The sequence below is a fragment of the Chrysemys picta genome, chromosome 7, assembly GCF_011386835.1.
Source record: "Chrysemys picta bellii isolate R12L10 chromosome 7, ASM1138683v2, whole genome shotgun sequence".
In the NCBI taxonomy this organism is placed as follows: Eukaryota; Metazoa; Chordata; order Testudines; family Emydidae; genus Chrysemys; species Chrysemys picta.
The window spans coordinates 20,841,786-20,860,156 of NC_088797.1; the positions used below are offsets into that span (position 1 = coordinate 20,841,786).

Here is an 18,371-nt window from a genome sequence, read left to right on the forward strand (position 1 = left end):
ATAATGTTCATTTTTCACTGGGTTATGCTTGGCTGACATTTCCTGAAGGGAAGAGCTTGGGAATAAAAAAAAAAAAAAAAACCTTGATATTTATGGGGCATAATAATAATAATAATAAAAATAAAATCTCATTAGAGGGTAATTCAAATTTCCCCCTTGGTTCGGAGTAGCTATTGGGAGAAGTCGGCATTTTGTACTGAAAGAAGGGATTCGTTTTCTAAATGTCAGGCAGAGCATAGGTTTTTCCACAATATTATTTTGGTAACAATTCTAATATTTACTTCCATATCTAAAAGTCTCACTATGGAGCACAGAACTCCCCCTTGCATGGCTCCTCCAGGGCATAAATAATCTACTGTTGCTTCACTCTGCCCTTCAGGGAAACCCATTTTAAATGGCTACTTCAAAACATGTAGCATTCGGACTTCCATATCGAGCCACGTGCCATTGGGCCCTATTCCAGCACCCACTAAAGTCAACAGAAAGATTCCCACTGACTTCAATGGGCATTGGATCTGGGCCTTGGAGAAAATGACTGCGCTGGTATGTTATTCATTCAAATACTAATACACTTTAATACAGACAATATGGCATCTACAGTCCATGGTGATCCAGTCATTAAAATTACTTTAGACTAAAAAGAATGTAACTTTAAGAAAGCTTCATGAGATACCCGTACATTCGTATTTTTAAACACAGTAGATGCAGAGGCACATCTGGAAAAAAGTATATGGTCTGTTATCAAGACCTACCTAGATCAAACCTGGGGTGCTGTATACCCATCAACCTACATCTCTTCAGTTGTTGTTCCTCTGTGAGGGAGAGGAGCCCTAGATGCAGCCAGATGATATATCCATGGATATTTCCAGCTATGGGGTCTCTCTGAGAGTCTGGCACAAAAAAATGACCTAGACAGTACTATGGGAGGTTTAAGCCTAGCTAAAATGGCCTGCCTAGATCTCCCTGAGACTTAATTGATTTGATAAATCCAGAAAGGCCAGAGGGGTGAGGGATGCACAATGGCAGGCAACTGACCAAACATAGTCTAAAAACCCAACAGCATCATCTTAAAGTCCATATGCCTTTTTATAGGCTGCTGATGTAAAGGTGGGTGTGAGCTGGTGTTAAGATAGATTGAAACAGGAGGCGGAGTTCTCATTGCATCCGCCAAGGAAGAGGGAGCACTGTGGGGATGTGCTGCATCCCTAAGCCAGGGAAAGGAAGGGGAATTGCACTCCTTCTTCTGACCCCAGAGTGCCATATACTTATTGATGCTCAAGCCAGTGAGTAAATGTGCTGCTTCCTTCTGAACAATCTGTGAGCAATAGGAGGATCTCAACTGACAGCTCCGCTCAGAGGGGATTCTGTAACCAAGCCTTATGGTCATGAGGGCATGTGTTTCAAGAGTGCTGTGGAATGGATAAGCAGATGGCCAGCACAAACTGTGACTGGAAGAGCCTTTGGACCACATCCAACATGTGACTCTTTATGGAAAGAGCGTGTCAAGAGTGTGTCTCGGATTCTTATCTTATGAGTCTCCTCTATAAGCAAAGACATGAAGTGGGAGAGAGCTTCTTTCTAAGGAGACTTTTACCCGACACCAAACACTCCTGCTTTGCCTCAGGATCCATTTAGTGATCAACATCAATCAGGCGATGCCTCCACAACAGGGATGTAAGCTACACAGTTGTGTCTCACCAACATCCTGGTGCTGCTCTAGGCCATAATTACCAGTGGTCCTACTTCACATGGCTATTGAACAACACTTGGCAGAACTCTGCATGGTAATTCTTAAGTACGCTGTGTGGAGGAGCAGTGAGTATGTAGTTCCATGGTATTACCCCAATAGGTCCTTCGCTGCTATCATGTAGGTTAAGAGCTCTAGGCTTAGTTGATGTTTGTTCCCTACCTTACACAAAAGCATTTGAACAGCCTGAGGTTTAGAAACAGGGTAGACATTGGATATGTCTACACAGTGAACGGCAGCTTCAAGCAGTGAATCTCAGAGCCTGGGTCAACAGACCTGGGCTTGCAGGCCTCATGCTATGGCACTAATAATGGCTGTGTAGACATTGGGGTTTGGGCTCTGAAGCCCACTTCCTTCCCTAGGCTTCGGAGCCTGAGCTCCAGCCCGAGCCACAACATCTACACTGCTGTTTTTAGTGCCGTAGCGTGAGTCTGAGTCTGCTGACCGGGCTCTGAGACTCGCTGCTGGGGGCTGTGTAGACAAACCCTCAGAAGATGGTTTATAATCCATGACCATTGTATTCCAATGGAAACCATGGCCATAATTTTCAGCAGCGATTTCTGATTCTGGGAGCCTTTTTTTCTTTTTGGTGCTCTCCATAGGGAAACCTGTTTTTTGAGAAAGTACTGAGCACCCACACTTGGAAGATCAAGCCCCTTTGAGGTGTCTCAAGCTGGGCACCTAAAAATTGAGAGATCAAATATTACTAGCTACCTGAGCCATCTCTCTGACATTTCAAATGAAAAATCCAGCTATTAACATTTAAACAAATTCTGTTCCTCTCATAGTATAATGGGGGCTATGTTTTTAATGATCGGTGGGATTGCCTTCCCTATGTCAGTTGGCTGCATTGCAAACTTGTCATCGATACTCTTTTAGCACTGGAATGAAACAGATTTGCTCCATATGTCTCATCCCATACGTTGCCACAATATCTGATTTAGCTGTGCCCATGGTCCTGTGATTCCTGTGTCAGTGCAGTAAGAGCCAGTAAATTGAAAGCACTTGGCAACAGCAGGAATTATTCCCCCCTGAAGATATTGCATTATATTCCCTGGCAAAAGAGAACATCTAATGGAGTACAGATGATGTGAATTAATCTTTGAATAAGCACTTAATTTGCTGGCCAAGTTCTGATTGCCTTTTTTGTAGTATTCTCAGAATGAACATAAAAAGATTACAAGATTTGTGAATGCAATCAGACCCCTGGAAACACTGGCAGTTGGTTCAGTTTTGGCATTATTTTTTCTGAGCAATTAAAAACACTTACAGAGACTCAGAACACTAGCATCAAATAGTGGAGTTCTACCAGAGTAAGATTTAGAATTGTTTCAACTCACAGCAGCCACTAGACATAGATGCAGAGGGAAATGATCCTATGGAGAGATTGCCTATGAAAAAATCCTTTTATTTTTGCACGGGATCCTAGAATTGAGCAGTTTGGCCCATCTTCAAATAAATGGATTAAAGTAACTGAGATATAGGGCATTTAAATTAATCCATCCTCATGGGAATAGACTAAAAAAGAGAGCACAGTACAACTGTATACAATGATTTTCATACAAACCTCTTTCCAGAATCAGTTAGAGGGCAGCAGAGAATATACGATGGTAATTACAGAAAACTATGGTTAAAAGAACATTGAAGATATTTGACTATTCACAAACCAATTAATGAAATGAAAGGGAAATTAAGACGCACAGGCTAAGGAGATTTTTTTTTCCTTGAGAGGCAGGGTAGCCTTGCAGTCAAGACACTGGACGGGGACTCAGGAAATATAGGTTCAATTCTGGCATCTGCCACAGACTTCCCTGTGTGCCCTTAAGCAAATCATTTAATTTCTCTATGCTGCAATTCCCCATTTGTAAAATGAGGATAATAACGCTTCCATCTGCCACCATGTATATTTAGACAAAAGTCTTTGTGGATGGGGCCATCTCTTACTATGGGTACCTCTGAACTGTAGCTGGAGATGTAACGTACAGCATGAATCTATGTGTACACACTAACTTTGATCAAGCTAACATGAGAAAAATAGTAGCAGCAGCAGCAGCAACATGGGTGGTGGTGGAGGCTAACCGCCCAAAGACATCCCTAGGAACTCAGTTGGGATTGTAGTCAGGTGGCTAGCCTGAGCCACTGCCCATGCTGGTGTGGCTACACTGCTTTTTTTTAGCATGCTAGCTTAATCAAAGTGAGGGCATGTACATCTACCTGACTAGAAATTACATTCCTAGTTGCTGTGTAGACTCTCTGTATGGTGCTCAACCAACTGGGGCTCCAATCTTGGTTGGGGCCTCTAAGTGTTACCCAAATACAAATAATAAAGTCCAGATGATTTTTGAAAGAACAGTCAATAAGGTAAAAAGGTGCCATATACAGGAATGCAGTCCCAAACAACGGAAACGGCACCAAGGAGATTCTTCTACCAGCAGTGTGGAGATTTTGTGTAGTGAGAGCAAGAAGGTGGGTGCTGGGTGGCCATAGAGAATGGGAAGAGCGAGAGATGAGGCCTAGGAGCTAAGACTAATCAAAAATGTAAAGGCCCAGGTAACAATTTGGAACTGGTTCCCAAAATGAACAGGGAGCCGGCTAAGATGGTTAAGGATGGGCTTGAAGCAGTCAGACCCCTTTGTATGGGTGAGAATACGTAGAGCAGCGTTCTGCACTGAGAGTCTAGAGAGTGAAGGGCCTGCAGCACTCCAAGGTGAGAGGAGATTGTGGCCTAGATGAACAGAGGGAGGGTCAAGGCATTGGCATTCACAGCACAGGTGGTGACAGGAAGATTTACAGACTGAGCAGTTGTGGGAGGAGAATGAGAGTACAAGGTGAAAGATGATGCTGGAGTTGAGAACAATTGGGGCAAAGGGATGATTTGGATGGAGGATGGGGAGGAGTGGAACTATGTTTGAGGATGCTCCTTTCACCCCTCTGGTCTTTTTTGGGGCACCCTTATAAGATATGCTACATTGATTTTCTTCAAAGCTCTGCTTGCCAGGCTTTCAGTCACACGTGTACGTGATTATGGGAGGAGGATTTTTTTCTCCTCATCACCTCTTCTATGTTTGTCCCTTTAAATCTCCCTGTGCAATTAGCCCTTTAACAGAAGAATGCTTTAGTAGCTTGCTCATATTGTTAGCCACCAAAACTGAACCTCTGATGGAGGTGCTTGCTGGGTCTGGCTTCGAATATCCCCAGACCTGATTTTGTCCTGACACTTTATATGGAGCAGCTGACGGAAAGGACAGGAATCGAAAATGTCAATCATATTCTTCAGCCTTCCTCAGCACTGATATTTCCTTTACATACAACCAAGTTGGTATAACCGTGATTCTATAGATCCGTGGCTTCGTAGCAAGGTGTAGGTCACAACGTCCCAGAGAGGGTCCCTGAAGGGTCCAAATCATGGCAGCAGCTGCTGCTATACAAGCATCCACGTCTTTCAAGCATCCTCCAGCACTGTCTGACACTGCCCAAATATTTGACAGCTGCCACCTGTGTGGATAGAAGAATATTGAGCTGGTTGTAATCTGGAGCTGGAGGTTGTTCGGTGGTAATGGCTAGAGACTTAGTTTTGTCTGGATTAATAATCAGACCAATGCATGCTGCTTCTTGCCTGACCCTGTATAGCCATCAGCTACAGTGATTCACCAAACTGAGCCAATAAGACAATGGGATTAACATATTCAAGATCTGAAAGCAGAACGGTTTTCAGCTAAGTGCCATCAATGGCTGCCTCCTCAAGCTTACCCATCAATCAGTCAATACTGATAATGAATAAAGATGGTGACAGAACACAGCCTTACTGAACTCACATGGAGACAGGAAACTGGTTTTCTTGGTACAGACATATTAGATTCAGCGGCTTTCTTGATATGGAGATATTATAAGAATGGAAGACCTACGAATTCTGAAGCACATGTACCAAGGAATGCCACAACACAGCCAGCAATCACCTGGGCACCAATAGCTTCACTGGTGTGACAAGATTGCCAGGTATTGACATAAACTGAATATCCAATCAGACCACCTTAAGTACCTTGCCAGAATCAGTACTTGGTCCTGCTAGTGAAGGCAGGGGGCTGGACTCAATGACCTTTCAAGGTGCCTTCCAGTTCTAGGAGATAAGATATCTCCATATATTATTATAATCAATCTGGGTGTGATTCAATTTGCAAGGAGGCCACATCCCTTTGTGAATTTGCCATGGTGGTGGAGATCAGTATTGCCAGAAAATCTGCCCATTTACCACACCCACACCACTGGTTTAGTCACCTTCATCTTTTCCTAGTGCTTTCCTACTCACCGTGGCTCTGTAACTCTCACGTATCTCCATCACTAGGAGGTGAAGGACATGATTGCTAAAGCATGGGATGGGGAGTCAGGAGACCTGGATCTTATTTCTGGCTCTGCCAATGACTCTCTAAGATTGGGGGGAAGTTACTTAATTTCCCCGAGCCTCAGTTTCCCCATGTGTAAAATAGGAGAACAACCTTTACCTATGTCATAAGGGTGCTGTAAGGCTTAATTCCTTAATGGTTGTAATGTGTTTTGAGATCCCTCAGCGGAAGATATTAGAGAGAGGAAATGTATTACTTATTTAATATCAGTGTTCAGACACTCAGTAGTTTCTAAGAGGGTCTTCGAAATATAATATTGATCTCCATGTGATATGGGGCGGGGTGTGCTATGCATGGGCCTATGCATCCTCTTTTACAATAAGCTTTTTTTCCCCCAGTTAAACCACCTGTGACAGAATCAGAGGGCCTTTTGTCTTTCAGAGCTGTCACTATGACTCAGAGCAAACTGAAACAAGTTCTCACCACTAAAGTTAGGTGTCCTGTTACAGATTTCCTCCTTTCATAGGTTGCCACTCAAGTGTAATAACAGGTAGGTCTAGACACAGGGCAATTCAATTCGTAGCAGAATACAAAGAATAGAGAAAAGAGCAATGGATCCTGCAGCCAGGGCCAATAAAAGGTAATACATTTATGCTGGCATAAAACCCAGAGTATGACTGGCCTGATTTTCAGGGATGCTGAGTGTGACAGCGCCCCCCATAAGGTTTTATGGAAACATGCTTATGAATATATATGACATAACTGGAATATATTCTGTGCTACATATGCCATGTAACATATCTACTGAATCTATTAATCCTATTTGTATGCACATATCATTTTTGTACTCAAAGTTATGAATATTGGCCATGTACTGGCTTGATTTCTAAATAACCTTAGTAGAGCGTTTGGTCAGTTCTTGGAGAAAGACATTCGCAAAGTTAAGTGCCCAATCAGGAAGCACTTAAGGAACAATGCATCTTGGAATGCTCCAATCCACATAAGAAGTCTTCCTGGAGACATTCAAGATACCATGTGGGCAATGGCTTCTGCCTGTAAAAACTGTGAGTCATTCATGGACATGTGACTTGCCCAGGTGACTCCAAAACTCCATTTTGTAGCTGGCGAGAGGAGGGGTTCTCCACCCACAAGAGAAAGTCCATTTAAGCCCAGGGGAGACTCCTCCATTTTGTCTTCAGCTGGCTAAAGAGAGAGCCTCTCCACCCCCAAAGATGCCTGAAAGAAACTGGAACAAAGGACAGTGACTGCAAGGGGTGTGAGTGATTGCTGGACCCAGACTAAAAGGAGATTAGTCTGTAAAAGGAAGCATTCTGGAACTGGTGAGGATTTTATCTGTATTCAGTTGGATTAGACATAGACTGGCGTATTTTATTTTATTTTACTTGGTAATTCATTTTGTTCTGTCTCTCACTACTTGGAACCACTTAAATCCTGCTTTCTGTATTTAATAAAATCACTTTTTACATATTAATTAACTCAGAGTATGTATTAATACCTAGGGGGGCAAACAGCTGTGCATATCTCTCTATCAGTGTTATAGAGAGCGAACAATTTATGAGTTTACCCTGTATAAGCTTTATACAGGGTAAAACGGATTTATTTGGGTTTTAGACCCCACTGGGTGTTGGGTATCTGAGTGTTAAAGACAGGAACACTTCTGTGAGCTGCTTTCAGGTAAACCTGCAGCTTTGGGGTAAGTAATTCAGACCCTGGGTCTGCGTTGGAGCAGACGGGAGTGTCTGGCTCAGCAAGACAGGGTGCTGGGGTCCCGAGCTGGCAGGGAAAGCAGGGGCAGAAGTAGTCTTGGCACATCACTTGGCAGTTCCCAAGGGGGTTTCTGTGATTCAACCTGTCATACTGAGTGTCACAGTTTCAGGGTTAACTGTGCCTTTGAATCCCCTTTTGGTCTTCCTGGAGAGGGCGCCCACTTATGGCTTCAGGCTCCCAGTCTTCACCTCTCTTGGGCAGAATCCTGCGTCTCTCTGCCTTCAGACGGGGAGGGGGGGGGGGAAGAGAGGAGGGTAGTTAGGCTTGCAGTCCCTCTGCACCTCACTGTGATTTCCCCAGCAGGTCTGACCAGGGCCCAGCACCTGGGGCTATGATTGTGCATACCAGTTACCAAGCAGTCTTCACAAAGCAAAATATATTTATTCTTAGGACAAAAGCATTACAGAGAAAACATACAAACCACAATAAAAGTCCCTATTGCTAAAAGCTTACCAGCAGTCACCCCCAACTCCAGCATAAGGCTCTCGTAGGTGTCAGTCTTTCAAACCCCTCAGCTGGGCTTGCTCTCCTGGTTACCAGTTTATCAGGTTTCTTATCAAGAACCAGAACCCCATTGGGACAATTCAGCCATTTATACAGTTTGGGCCTTTGATCTCTGACCTCCTGTAACAGGTAATCACTATTCAATGAGTCAATTCCCTCCTCAGGGGTAAACGTTGAAAGGCTGTTTTTTTCCATGAAAGCTTATGCCCAAATAAATTTGTTAGTCTCTAAGGTGCCACAAGGACTCCTTGTTGTTTTTTCCATAAAGGCGCTGGAGAATTTGCATGAAGAACCCCCTAGTGGTTCCAGATTCCGCAGGAAACCCACCCCCGGTGAACCAAGATCACACAAATACACAAACGGGTGTCTGTATTTTACAGCTCACACTGTCTGACCTATCTCAATATAATGGCTTTTGGGGGGTTCCTCTTTTAAACACAAAACATAGTATAGTCCCCAAAGATGTGCATGTGGTTACAATATCTGTCACATCTCCCCCTTATTAGCAAGGAGGGCTTTCCAGCACCCAAGAGGGGCCCACTGACTTATTTCCTGGACAGGCCACCAGTGACCAAATTTGCATTCCTTTTGACATATAGCATTTCCCTATCATAAGCCTGGGGCCATTTTAGCAACCTGGTATTTGCCTCTTTCCTTTGATGCAACCAGGTGAATGTGACTATATACAGTGAAATGACACCCAAAAAGATAGGGCTGTAATTTCCTAGGGCCAACACCATTGCCAAATATTCATTTGCAATTGTTGCATAGTTTGTCTCTGGGGGAAGCATTTTCTTGCTCAGATACACTCTGGGATGTGTCTCCCTCTTTTTCATCGCTTTGCCTCAGCACAATCCAACCCCCTTGTCAGAGGCACAGGTGAAAACCATAAAAGGTTTGTCACAGGCCGTGCTTACTAGAACTGGGTCTGTACTCAGGGCTTGTTGACACTCTTGGGACCCGATGACCTTGGCTGGCTTACCCTTTTTTACATAGATCAGTGATGAGAGCAGTCAGGGTATTAAAGCGAGGGATGAATCTCCAGTAATACCTTGTCATCCCAGTAAAAGATTGTACCTGTTTTCTGGGGAGGGAGCCAGTTCTTAATCGCCTCCACTTCCGCAGGCTTTGGTTTTATGCAGCCCCTCCCCACTCCGTGGCCAAGATAACCCTCACACACACACACACACACACACACACACACACACACACACAGTATTTCTCCACCTGTACAGTCAGGCCTGCTGCCTGAATGCTGTGAAGCACTCTCCTTATGTGGGTCACATTCTCTTCTATACTTAAACCTGTAAATTACAGGAGAGTACAGATCATACAGAACAATAAACATTACATGCATGTCCCTCTCTATCTCACCCTTCCTTTGATAGTTGTCAAGGGCCATTGGTGTCCAGGCAGACAGAGTGTCCCCTGCCTCATGCAGGCTATCACATGGCAAGTGGCCTCTCTCTCATGGACTGGAGAAAATGGCCCCAATTCATCACACTGAGCTCTCACATTTCATTTTGGCTTCAATGAGAACAGGAGCTCTCAGCATCTCCAAGAATCTGCCCATTAGTTTATTCACCCAATATTCTTCTTTAGCAATGAGCTGGGGGAGGGGGCTGGAATACAGTTCATCTTTTGCTGGGCAGCAGTGACTTTCACAGCTTGGCAACAGGCTGCGGAAAGATCTTCCTCTTTTGCAGGCTTATTTTTCTGTTAAATCTAGTGCCTTTCATTTTCATCAAGGGTCTCTTTGTTTTTATATTGTGGGGCAGAGTGAAAAGAAAGGTCTGATCAGTTTACATTATACACTTCACTGGTTTGTTATACCTCAGTCAAATCCTTTCTTATTGTGCTCTTTTCCATTGTGTACAATAAACATTTAGATAATTATTTGTATCGCAACAAAGCTTAGAGGCACCAGTTGAGATGGAGACCTTTTGGCTGGGAACTGTACAGGCACACAGGAAGAGATGGTCCCTGCACTGCAGAGCTTTCCATCTAGTAGACAAGACAAGCAAAGGGAGACAGTTTTTAACTCCATTATACAGATGGAGAACTGAGGCACACAGATAAGTGACTTGTTCAAAATCATACAGGAAGTCTGTGGCAGAGCTGGGAATAGAATTCAGGTCTTCTGGTTCCCCATCCTTTGCCTTAACCACTAAACCATACTTCCTTTCCTATAGCAATCCCTAGATGTGATACATATTTTACATTATTACTCAAGCTAGTCTATTCAGTTCCAGATATACTGATATATTTTGCTGTAACTAGACCTGGTGAACGTTTTGCAAGGATTTTTTCCCCGTGTATCGATTTACGTGGTTATACAACCCTTGAGTTTCACTTGCAGATTCAGGTTCATCCAGTAGGATGAATGCACAATTCAAAGTGAAACTGACACGTTTCATTAAGCTCCGTGTATTGTGCATAGGTTTGGCAAAGTGTCACCTGCTTTATTCAACCCAGACATACCGTATGCTCAGCTGTCACAGATTTTGCAGTAAAACTAGAAGGAAACCATAAAACATGGTTGAATAACAATTGCCTCGCTCCGGGGACAGCAAGAATTTTCACTTTGAGCTTTGACAAGAGGTTCACAGGGCCCAAAACCACAGTTTTGTGCAAAACTCAGCTGTTTTCATTTTCCACATTTGAACATTATACATAGTTTGGCATTTCACTGTAAAAGGATTCACCTTGCATTAGCTACAATCTGAGGTTTTGCTTTAAATATTGCCAGCCGTAATGCACACACATTTTTGTGGAAGAGTGTATCCTTTCATTAAAAACAACATGTGAAAACATCACATCCTGCTGTATAATTGCTACTTTACATAACACATTATATCACTTTGTTGTAAGGCTGTGCATTTCTGTAGCCCCTTGCAACAGAAGATCTGAAATCTCTTTACAGACACCAGCTTCTTTGTGAGGTAGAAATGTATTTTTAGTATCCCCATTTTACATGTGAGTAATCAGTATGCAGAGATAAATGCCAAAATATTCAAAGGTCCACTAAATTTGAGTGCACTGTTTGAGACATCAAGTGAGTGATTTTTCAGAGATGCTGAGTACCCGCAGTTCCTAGAGAGAACTGCAGCTGCTTAGTACCTCAGAAAATCAGATTCTAGTTGTTCCTGAGGGCCAAAATTAGCAGATACTTGGAAATTCAGGCTCTAGCGAATTGCCCAGAGTCAGACAGCAAATCTGTGGCAGAACTGGAAGTAGAACCCAGATCTCCTGGTTCCTAATCCCATGCTGTGATGTTATTGACATGAACTGGGACCGTATAGCTCATTGTTGCAACCAAAGTCCTGTAGTGGCACCAAATCTTGTATAAAGGGGGTCAAATAGGGTGTCTAAGACAAGGTTATGGTTTGCTGGTTATGGTTATGCTATCTGTATATGTGTATCATTTTTGTAGTTGAAGTTATGAATATTGGCTCTATACTGTCTGGTTTCAGAATAACAGCCGTGTTAGTCTGTATCCGCAAAAAGAACAGGAGTACTTGTGGCACCTTAGAGACTAACAAATTTATTTGAGCATAAGCCCACAAGTACTCCTGTTCTTTTTGCGGATACAGACTAACACGGCTGTTATTCTGAAACCAGACAGTATAGAGCCAATATTCATAACTTCAACTTCAACTTCTATTTCAAACTTCTGCAATGCTTCTGGTGACACCCCAGACAAGTTGGTGTCAGCTCTGCCTAGCCTGCTTGCTGGCCCATTAAGGACCATCAGCTATACAATTGACCCATTGAGAGAAGGCTGATACACCTTGTAACTCAGCAAAGTATGCAGGGACTTGCCCATGTGACTCCAGACTCCATTTTGCTGTAATTTTCCACAGTAAGGACAAAGAGATGTTCTTACACCTGGAAAAGACTATAAAAGGCTGATGCCTCATCTCCATCTTGTCTTCAATCCTGCTTCTTACCTCTGGAGCGACTTTGCTACAAACAGAAGCTCTACACAAAGGACCGATGACCCATCCCAGCTGTGGATGTATTCCAGAGACTTGATTTGAATCTGCAGTTTATTCCATCACTGCTACAAGCCTGAACCAAGAACTTTGCCATTACTGTATGTACTTGATTACATTTAACCAATTCTAGCTCTCATCTATATCTTTTTCCTTTTATGAATAAACCTTTAAATTTTTTATTCTAAAGGATTGGCAACAGCGTGATTTGTGGGTAAGATCTGATTTGTATATTGGCCTGGATCTGGGGCTTGGTCTTTTGGGATCGAGAGAACCTTTTTTCTTTTATTGGGGTACTGGTTTTCATAACCATTTGTCCCCATAACGAGTGGCACTGGTGGTGATACTGGGAAACTGGAGTGTCTAAGGGAATTGCTTGTGTGACTTGTGGTTAGCCAGTGGGGTGAGACCAAAGTCCTCTTTGTCTGGCTGGTTTGGTTTGCCTTAGAGGTGGAAAAACCCCAGCCTTGGGCTGTAACTGCCCTGTTTTAAGCAATTTGTGCTGAATTGGCACTCTCAGTTGGGTCCCACCAGAACCAGCATCATTACACATGTGTTAGCCACTAGAGATGCTGTTTTATAAATAGAGATGCAAATTGTATAAATAGGCCACGGCTTCTGTAGATAAATAATCAGAATCCTCTTAAGCGCTGATACACAGCTCCTATAGGTGCTAACAGAATTGCCAGTGAAGAAATCATTGTATTATCAATTTGCAAATAAGTGAAACATGGAACCACGCTGCTGGAATCCATTCAACGCTTGCTGTTTACTTTGACTGATGCCAGTTTATAAAATGGTTTAAGCTATTTCCATTCTAGTGTCATATTCTCCACATGGGAGAAAGACAGGATAATGAACTGTTTCCAAGTGAAACATTCTATTCTGAGGCTCGATAATCTAATTTTCTTCACAATAACTGGGGGCTTGCCCAATTAAAATCCATACCCAACTCTGAAACAGGAAGAAGAGGGAGTAGCAATAATGTATGCAATTTATAAATCAGGCAGAGCTCACTTTCCTATTTACACATGTGTAGAGGAATAGCTACTATCGTAATGACCCACACATAACCTGGCAGGTATGGACGACATTTTCTTGAAAGAGTGAATGTGCATCTGAAACTAGTGTTCCATGAACTTCTACTGTTTAACAACAGCCCGTCCAAACAAGTCAATATGTTGGTGTAACCAAGCTAACTGGACTGCACTGGTGATGAAGGAGCAAACCACATGGGTAGCTCTGTAGCCTCTTCTGCTGCTCTGGAACCCTAAAAAGTGGGAATGGTCCCTGGGGAATTCTCCCTGTATAGGGAGGCTCCAGAAGAGATGCCAGCATGGCCCGACACTGGCCCCACTCATAGCCCCTAGCATTTCAGGAGTGGGGAGGGCGTGTGGCTAGACCACACAGAACTATAGCTATTCTCTGCTTTCCAGAGCCCCTAGGGAGTCATGGGAAACCAAGTGGAATTTAGAGTAACCCTTAAGCTGCTCTAACTGCTGGCAAGAACTAAACAGGGCACCAAAGGGCTCCAAAATCAAAGAGGAAAAGAGGTGGCTTTCTTTTCCCCACCTCTCACCCATTCCTGAGCTAAATTCAGGAGTGAAGGATCTCAAAATCAGAGCCTTGTTTTTCATTTGCTGCTCTTCTTATATTATTGATTCAGAAATAACCAGGTGGCAGTTGGTATTATCATCAGCGCTACCATTAGCCTGCACCAGGTGTGTGGGTGTGGAAACAGGCTTCCTCATGGACTGAGGTAATTGACAAATATAGGCTCAGACTCCGTTTAATGCTTCTAAAGTGCTTTCCCCAAATAGAATCACTTTCTTCTTTTAGACAATTATACTATTTTTCCCCCTTGTAAAGAAGCTCTGCTGTTTCCCCAGGTTTTCATGTCCCTGCGGGCACACCACCATGTAAACTGTTCCTCTACAAGGTAGGAGGGTTTGATATTCAGGAATGCAGCAAGTTAGTCCTTTTTAATGTGAATTCATATTTTTACAAGTTAATTTTTCAGGGAAACCCTGTGCAAATGGAGCATCTTTAACTGAATAAATTTAACACCTTTTGATCATTAAAAGGCAGTTTTGTTTTGACTAGTGACTCAAAATGACATAGTATATTTCCTGTGTCAAATAAATGTCTATCATATTTTCTAAGATTATGGATAAAAGTAGCTACCAGAGCTGCAAACTCACCCTGGGATCTGAGAGTCATGCTGGATCCTTTCTGGCATGCACATTATCAACCCGAATAATGATTCTGCCGGTCCAAATTCTGCCCTTAGTAGCTAAAGACAGACTTTAGGGCTTGCCCATGAGTAACCAGGGACAGAATTTGACCTTGCAAGTGCAGTTTAGCTAGTAATCCTCTTGGACAATTCACCCAGGCCCAAATGTTCAAACAGTGCACACAAACTTTTACAGGCACTTGCCTTCAGCACACAATCCCTTGGGCCACTCATCCAATGTGTATGTGCAAGTCACGACTGATGAACACACACATTGGAAGGAGAGAGCTTGCATATATAATTTGGGTAGGTACATGTTTAATGTTTCTGTGCCTCAATTCTCCCATCCATAAAATGGGAATAATAATGCCTTACCCAACTCTCAGGCATGTTGTGGAGCTAAATGGATTAATAGTTGTAGAGTGTTTTGAGATCCTCAGATGAAAGTGCAGAATATTAGTACTGAAGAGACAAAACTGGGACAGGTATTGAGTTCATAAGAACCCCTTTGGGACAATGGTTTGACAAACGCAGTGTAGACAGATCTAAATATACCCCATAGCCTGTGAGCCTGAAGAGGATGGCTGTTCTTCTCTTCATTTGCTGTTTTTCGGTGCTCTTCAGCCTTTGCTGTTTTGTGTCTTTGTGGAACAGATTTCGCCATTCAAAAGCGGCCGCATTTTATTTTTGTTTTAACTTTGCTTGGGAATGCAGAGCAACTCAATCAAGAGGAAAATACACCATGAAAAGCATTGAAAGCCCTGAGGTCAAGGATCCGAAGTTACCCACAATATTAATGACAAACCAGCGGCTGCACCATGGCAACGGACAGAAGAATACGTGGCGTGGAAGCCATAAGCAGTGTGGGGCTGTGAGAGAACACAACCGCGAGAAGAATGGAAATAACATGATGTTCTCTCTGTTCTGTGCTGGGACAGTTATGTATGGTCTAATCCCTAAAGGTGGCGAATCCAGGGTTTTCAAAAGGGTCCTGCAACAGAAGGAAATAGGGGAAGGAGCTGGAGTTGCACTGCCAAGAAGCTTAATTTCAAGAGGGATAATTGGAGAGGGGAGGAGGAAAGGAGGAGGGAGGAAGGATGCAGGGGCTTATGGCTGAATTGCTGTGGATTCTCCTCTGGGATCATTACGGGGAAAGAATGAATCACTCTGAAAAATCACAACCTGGCTGACTTGATTAGAAATATGAGCCTCCAGTCCCATCCCTTGCTAAAGCTGGGAATTAACACCAGTAAGTTTTGTAGTCTTTGGAGGGTGTCAAATTTCCTATGGAGATGAAGAGAAGGAATCACTTCCAAAACAGCCTCCAGATCATATCATTTATGCTTTTTTTTTTTTTTTGGTTACTGGGACATCTCTGTTGCTTTGCAGTATAAGCAATAAACAATTGCCGACATTGCAGGCCAGATTGTCTGGCTTCTATATGGCCTACATGGAGCAAGAGAGACAGCCTCCTCCTCCCCACCCGCCCATGCACATACACAGAGCTCTGGTACAATTGCAGGGCTTGATGACATGGGACTAATGCCCTCTAGCCTTCTTAAAGGAGGTCCTACCTTAGCCATGGCCCTGCTGTCACCTCCATGCCAGCCAGCAGATCTGGCATTGGCTGGAGATGTGGAGTGCTTTGTATATGCTCTCAAAGGGTGATGCAGAATCCACTCCGACCCATGCTAGACTGGAACTCTCAGAGGCACTTTGGATTCCAGAAGTAAAATACCTCCAGTGGAGTGATGTGGCTCTGTATTTCCCTCCAATTGGGGCTGAGCTTTGCAGGGACAGTCGAATGCTGATGGAGCCGAGGCGTTCACCCAGTGCCCTGACAGAATTTCAATGTGGGTAACTACCATTCGCCTTCCACAGAGGTTCCGAGACCAAGTCCTGCCCTGCTATACATTGTGTGCATCTTCTCTGATGTCAGCACTGCAAGTCAGGGCCAGGGTAGTGAGGGTCACGGAGTGATGTGGCTTCCGCTCAGCCCATCGCTAGTCAGCCGAGAGCTTTCTGGTGCCAGGAAGTCAATGTCTGCCTAACTATTTTAGCTCACAACCGGCATGTGTCTGGCCACCAAAGGGTATGAAGTATAACCTGCCAAGTTACTTCTTAGTTTATTTATTCTAAATATATTTGGGACCTAATTTTCCAATACAGGCAGAATTTTGGGCGAGATCCTGAGCGGGAGTTAATTGGCATAGCTCCACTGAAGTCAATGCCAACGGTCCACTGGCGCGATGCCTGTTCACAGTGGCTGAAGCTCCAGTCCAACATGCCCAATTTGTGCACAGAATTATGCACCGACCTATCTGTTGTCCTGCACGGATGCCCACCTTTCTCTTCACTTTAACTCTGTGCGCACATTAGAGATGCAGTAGTGCATGTGATTTTGTACACGTGCATTTCTGAAATTCGGACTCTTGTTTTCCTACAGAACCCAAAAGCACAGGTGAGATAGCTAGTGACTCAAAAGCGGGCCACTGTAAACTGGATCACTGAACAGCCCCGGGTTCTAGTCCGCAGTAACATCTGTTGCCTTAACATTCACTCTGTACACTGGCATCCAGGTGACCTAGTTATCTTTGTTAAGTGAAGTGAAGTGTGGCGGAGAGGTAGGGGTTGGGGAAAGGCCTATGCAGGGAGCTGTCCACAGGAGCCGATCTTTTAGAGAAACTTGATTAAACAATTGAGAGGGAAGAGTGAAAAGAAGCAGGGAGGGGGAATGGCAGAGGAGGGGGAGTTGGACAGCTTGACTTCGAAGAGGAAACAAGAGCCACTCAGAAAACAGCATGACCTTGGGAAGGACATTAGACTCCAGGAGGGGGGGCGGGATCTACAGCTGAAATTGGAGAAGAGAGCCAACTAAATGAAGTGTGTGGTCTGGATAAAGGCAAGAGCTAGGGAAGCAGTGAGCTTTAGTAGCTTCTGACAGCAGCAAAGGATTTCTTAGCACTTGATAACACACATAAGACCCCATTGATGGCATGAAAGCAGTAGCTCAGGAGGGTGTTGAATTTGGAAAGCAAGGGCTTTGTAAAAGTATTTGGGCCCACTCAGGAGCAGTCTTTTTTGCAGCACGCTTTGATCACTGGCAAAAAGGCTGGATTAAATGGCAGAAAGGGAACAGGACGTTCAGCTGGGACATGCAGTTAAGAAATGTGAATATAGTTCACTCCATTTTTTTCTCCATCCCATCCCTGAACAGCTACTGAACTCACCTCGAGTGTTTTCACTCCTAGCATCATCTGCAAAAACAGAGGGTCTAACTGTTTGTAAAACAATACAAGTCAGGGGTAATTCCCTGGAGCCCCAGTGTAATGTCAGAAAGAACAACTAGAGATGAGAAAAACACCAAAGCACAAACCGCACTCATCGACTGATGAATGGTGGTATCACGCTCTGCTTCTGACATCAGACCCCTAGGAAAAGATCCTCAGGAAAGTGGGGCCCATGGCACATGATGGACTACTTCTGGTTTGGCCCATCTTCTCTATGCAGCCTGTTTCATACTCTCCCTGCTCCTTCTGACAGGTGGAGGGCTGTGAAATGCAGCTCATCTCCTGCAGCACTTCTTCTTCTTGCTCTGCTAACAGACTGTGGCATATATGAATGTGACACACATGGAGGTTCATCATCTATCTTAAGGTGACAAAGTCCCAGGGAATGATCTGCTCCATTCTTTCCAGCAAGGATGCAAAAATGATGCATGTGGTTGCTGGAGTGCTAAGTCTCCCAATAATGCATTCCCGTCT

General features: G+C 43.9%; 1 long non-coding RNA gene across 1 annotated transcript in view; it reads right to left on the bottom strand.

Moving 5' to 3' along the window:
- Window positions 1-551: 551 nt before the first annotated feature.
- LOC101944976 (uncharacterized) overlaps window positions 552-18,371 on the bottom strand; it is a 49,548-nt gene continuing 31,728 nt past the window's right edge. Inside the window, exon 3 of the long non-coding RNA XR_255370.5 lies at window positions 552-5,242. This is a non-coding gene — a long non-coding RNA (uncharacterized LOC101944976). The remainder of the gene's footprint in view (window positions 5,243-18,371) is intronic.